Here is a 6,006-nt window from a genome sequence, read left to right as displayed (position 1 = left end):
ACTAAACGCCACAGAGATTGAGGGACTGCTGGAGTATTCAAAGAAAAGCTTTCTGATAAAGCTAAAATCATCTTAAAAGGGGCATGTAAAAGCTTTGGCAAAATGGGCAGGTGACACTGACTAGATGTTAATGAGAAGGACATACCGCAACAAACTTACCTAAGTGGAAAAGGATTATTTTGTTTATTTATTTATTTTATTTTTTTTAAATCTACAACTGGAAGTGAGAGCCAGTGAAGCAGGAGAAGTTGGTTGCCCTGGAATGTATATTGACAGTTGTCTCTAAGGACTGAAGAGAGGTAGGATATGTTTGTTAGCAAAGAGCAGTTTCCCTGAGGTCAAAGGTCAGTCTAATTAAATTAGGAGCACAAACAGGAGGTTAATCTCCTTTTAAAGTCCTAAGGGGAATTCCTAATCTGTTGATGTTGATGTTATACATTTAAACATTTAACATTGATCCCAAGTGGTGATATAATAAGATATAATATCATCTATGTTCGTTTCTTTTGGATTTGAGTTCTTCAATGTTGATTTTATTGTTGAAAAATATGTACACAATGCATTGGATATATAGAGTATACAGTAATATAATAAGTGTGCTTAAAGCTCTTCTAGGGAGATTTTTATAAGATAGTTTATGTGTTACATATATCATGTGTTTGTGTCTTGTTTGTAGCATAGCACAAACCTCAATGTGTAGCATGATGAATAACCAGCTGAATTTTAAGGTTCTGAAGTGGACACCAGATCATCATCCTAAAGTTAGCTGTGCATCATATAGATTCCCTGGACTATGGCAATTTGTTTTCTGCTATCCTAAAACAGATAAACTAGCCCTGGTGTATAAACATTCCCCTGTACTTTTCAGAGGCCAAACATACAGCATGATTGAAATCAAAGCCAGACATAATATATATATATCATATTAGGGCGCATTAAATTAACATGGTCTGGATTGTTTTATATGCAACAGAGAATATTTTCAGAGGACGATATCAATTAAATATACAGAGCAAATGTTTCTTTATTAAAATTAATGACAAACAAACTAATTTTACACATAAATTTGTCCCTTCATTTGGTAAAAGGAGTGTGAGAGAGGCAGGATATTTTGACTGAGAGGTCCCTATGGGGTGTGTCTTCCGTTAGTGTGTGAGACCTGTGTTGTATGTGCATGCATGCTCTGTAGTGTGTTTTGTGATACCTGACACATGCCCTCTCACAGATCTTTATTTAGGGCATACTATATAAAGCACTTTCCCATTGAAATACAGCACCAGCTGTGTTAGTTATGTGTTGTGGTGGCTGTTGCAGTATGGCTAAAAGACCGTTCACCTCTAGACAGTTGGCTTGAGCTGTTCTCACACAAGGCATAACATCTAAGAAAATTCTGGGATACTCCACCCCAAAATAAAAATGTTGTCATTAATCACTTACCCCTATGTCGTTCCAAACCTGTAAAAGCTTTGTTCATCTTTGAAACACAATTTAAGATATTTTGGATGACAACCGGGAGGCTTGTGACTGTCCCATTGACTGCCAAGTAACTTACATTTTCAAGGTCCAGAAAAGTATGGAAGACATCGTCAGAATAGTCCATCTGCCGTCACTGGTTCAACCATAACGTTATGAAGCAATGAAAATATTTTTGTATGCAAAGAAAACAAAAAAATAACTTTATTCAACAATTTGTCTCTGTGTCTCTCTGCATCACCGTAGCGGCATTTGGGAGAACAACCACTGAACACAAGCAGCGCACACACTTCTGTGTCAGCCACACTGCACGGATGCACTGTTTTCGTTCAAATCAAAACGTAAATAGATGTAGAAAACTTACAGTTTGCGTTCAAAAGATATTCTCCAAATTTGCGCTATGGTGATGTGGAGAGACACAGAGTAGAAAAATAGTTGAATAAAAATACAAATATAAAAAGTATTCTCGTTGCTTCATAACATCAGGGTTGAACCACTGATGGCAGATGGACTTTTCTGATAATATCTTTCATACTTTTCTGGAACTTGACAGTGTAAGTTACTTGGCAGTCAATTGGACAGTCACAAGCCTCCCAGTTTTTATCCAGAATATCTTAAATTGTGTTCTGAAGACGATTTAAGCTTGTATGTGTAAATAAATAATAAAACTCAGCAACTAGTTTTTAATGAGCCTGTATACTTTAGTAGATTGTTGATGATTTTAGAAATAGCTGAAGCAGTTTTTTTTTTTTTTATTGGGACATGTAAAGTTTAGTAATTAATTTTTCATTTTCTGAGAAGACAAATTTAGTTAATGGACAATTAATGCTATGAACAGGTCAAGTCATTGCTGAAACGCTGATCCAACACTATATTACTTATGTAAATGACAGTAAAAAGGAAATTGTCAGATCCAGTGCCAAGCCTAATTCTGTCAAAATCTAATAATTATGATTTACATGTATATACAGTGGGTATAGAAAAAATCCCTCCTTAATAATAATCACATTTTGTTGCTTTGAATTGAATCACTGAGTTGGAAAACATATCTCCCGCTTGTGTCACTATTTTCTTGAACCGTCTTTTGCTTTAATTACAGCCTTTAGTCCTTTGGGATATGTCTCTCTTCTTTGCAGAACTGCTCAACTTCAGTTAAATTTGATGGTGACCATTTGTGGACTGCAGTCTTCAAGTCATTCCACATACTTTCAATGGGGTTTAAGTCTGGGCTGTGACTAGGCCATGCAAGGACATTCACCTTTTCTCCTTTAACCACTGTGGGCTCAGTTTTGCTGTGTGCTTTGGGTCATTGTCATGTTGGAAGGTAAACCGTGATTGTGAGTGTGACATGACATACAGCCAAGTATGTTGACCCGTATTCAGAATTCGTGCTCTGCATTTAACCCATCCAACGTGCACACACACACGGAGCAGTGGGCAGCCATTTATGCTGCGGCATCCAGGGAGCAGTTGGGGGTTCGGTGCCTTGCTCAAGGGCACCTAAGTCGTGGTATTGCCAGCCCGAGACTCAAACCCACAACCTTAGGGTTAGGAGTCAAACTCTTTAACAAATAGGACACGAATTCCCCTTAATGTAGCCATGCTTTATTGTAGTAATAGTGATATTTGCATGGTGAGTTGTATTGGATTTCTGCCAGACATATAATTTGGTGTTGAGGCCAAATAATTAAATTTTAGTCTCATCTGCCTCAGCATCTTTCATGTGGTCTTTCTTGAGGATTGGCTTTTTTCTTGCAACACTCCCATTCAAGCCACATTTGTGGTGAATTTGTGATAATGTTGTAACATGCACACAATGACCACTCTATGTCATAAATGCCTTCAACTGCTTCAACGTTGCTGTAGGCCTCTTGGTCCCCTCTCTGACCAGTTTCCTCCCAGCTCTTTCATTCAGTTTGGAGAAAGGTCCTGATCCAAGGAGTGGCTATGTTGTATCAAATACCTTCCACTTCTTAATAATAGACTTCACTGTGCTTCTAAGAATTCATAAACATTCTTTGTAAACATTATTGATGTTCGTTTCTTGAGGGAATCATTCTTTTGAGCCGGTTCTCAGGAAGCAACTGGTTGAGCCGGTTCACAAATCGAACTGACTCAAACTTTAGTTCCAGGTTGATGATGTAGGACGCACAGCCTAAGTAAGTCCAACTCAAAAAGAACCGACTGAGCTGGTCAACCAACTTTCGAAGTTTGTCAATGATTACGATGACTCAACAAGAACCAAATAAGCCATGGCGAAGTTTGCAGAGGATTACCGAAGATTATGATGAGTGAGTTGATGATTTTGTGCAAGCCTGATGCGCATACTGGAAATTTGCTTATTTTGACTGTAATTAATTTACATTTTATTAAATCCTGCAAAAAGCTTTCTGTCAAGTGGTGTACATAAATATTACAATAGTTTGTGCATGCATATTATATATAAAGTTGTTTAAGCAAAACCAAGGAGTTTATAAGACTGGTTTATTCATTCTTTATACTGTAGACATGTAGAACATGTCGCATTTGTGCATCAACGTCTGTAATGTGTGCAGTAGCTGTGAAACTTTAAGGAATCTTTTCCAAGTTGTAGGCTAGTCAATACAAACACCATTAACTTAAGTGAATTACATGTTAATAATCATCAATATGCTTTCACACAAATAACTTTATTTTTTAATGTTTCAATATGTGTTGACACAATTTACTTATTTGAACTTTTCATTGATACATTGCACTGAATTATTATTGCTTGGATGTCAGGATGTCAGGAACTGATGAATCGCTTTTTTAACCAGTTCAATGAGCTGATCTGTCCAAAAAGAACCAGTTTGCGGAAATGAATCAGACTTTGCATCACTCTCCTGACTTGTGCCTGTTCACTTCTTTATCCCAGAGATGGAGTGCCTTGCCACCAATAGTTGATTGTTTGCTTCAGCTGCACTTCCAAGGTCTGAAGTGCTCCAGAAAAGCTCTTTTCATGTTGAGCTAATCAAAATGACCACAGCTGATCACAGTTGAAAGTCAAATGGCTTTGTGTGCCATTAAAGGTGATTAGATATACCTGATTGAGTTTACAATTACAATCATTTTTATGAGGGGGTGATCCTTTTTCCAACTCAGTGATTCTGTTTTTTTTTTTGTTTTTTTACATGTTGGTGTTATATCTTTGACTTGGATGTTATAAGTTGGACTGAGTAAATACAGCTGGATAAAACAAAAACTGTGTCCGTCTTCATTTCAGGCTGCAAAGCAACAAAAAGTGAATATTTTAAAGGAAGACGATTCTTTTCTATACCCACTTTAAATGACCAAGCAAAGACGTATTTATGTCCCCAAAATATCAAACAAGCAAACATTTCCTTCAAATATCCTTCTAGTTAAAATAAGTCATATGGATTTCTTTAAATGTATAGCTAGACGTCTTTTAAATTCAAATCACAATTATGTGTCCTGTTTGCTACCTCAACTTAAGCTGTTTTCTCTTTACATGCTTCCTCTAAGCGCTATTTATAGTATAGTATTTCATATCACTGTTATGCAGACGATCTCCAGTTTTACCTTCCTGTGAGGATAGATAAAACCTGTTCTCTGGACAAAGCACAGGAATGTTACAGTGACATTAAACTCTGGCTATCTAGCAACTTTCTCCAATTAAATGAGAGTAAAATTGAGGTTTTGATTGTAGGCTCTCCCGTCTCACCTACCTTTCCTGATCATTTAGGATCCTTATCCCTAAAGAATCATGTAAAGAGTTTAGGGGTTATTATGGACTCATCACTTAACTTTAAGAAACAGATTGGTGCCGTTGTTAAAGGTAGCTTTTTTAACCTGAGATCAATTGCTAAAGTAAAGCATTTTTTATCCAGTAAGGATTTGGAAATTGTGGTTCACTCCTTTATCACATCTAAGCTTGACTATTGTAATTCTCTATATATTGGTCTTCGCCAGACTTTGCTTGTCCGCTTACAGTTAGTGCAGAATGCAGTGGCAAGGCTTTTAACAAGGCCCTGTCAGGCCTTGCACCCCAGTACATCAGTGATCTTATTGTTCCTTACTCTCCTTCTAGAGTCCTTAGGTCTACCGATCAACAGCTTTTAAAGGTCCCTCGTTGTAATCTAAAATCAAAAGGAGATCGTGCTTTTTGTGTAGTAGGTCCCAAACTCTGGAATAGTCTCAGTCTCAGGTCAGCTCCATCGGTAACAACTTTTAAGTCCTATTTAAAAACGTATTTGTTTTCTTTAGCTTTTGAATAAGATATGTTTATTTTATTGTATGATTTTAATTTTATTAATTTTGTAAAGCACTTTGGGGCAGCGTCTGTTGTTTAAAAAATGTGCTATATAAATAAAGTTGCTTGCTTGCTTAAACTCAGGATTTAAAAGGCATTCAATATTCAATTTCAACTTGGTATTTCTAGCACATACTGTATTATAAACATAATGTATGAAACTGCTGGTTATTATTAAAGCATAAATTAAATGTATTTTTTATGTTTCAAATCAGTGCCTTGATAAACAGCTGGACAGCAAA

The sequence above is a fragment of the Carassius carassius genome, chromosome 11 (assembly GCF_963082965.1).
Source record: "Carassius carassius chromosome 11, fCarCar2.1, whole genome shotgun sequence".
Taxonomy (NCBI): domain Eukaryota; kingdom Metazoa; phylum Chordata; class Actinopteri; order Cypriniformes; family Cyprinidae; genus Carassius; species Carassius carassius.
This window is presented reverse-complemented; position numbering follows the sequence as displayed.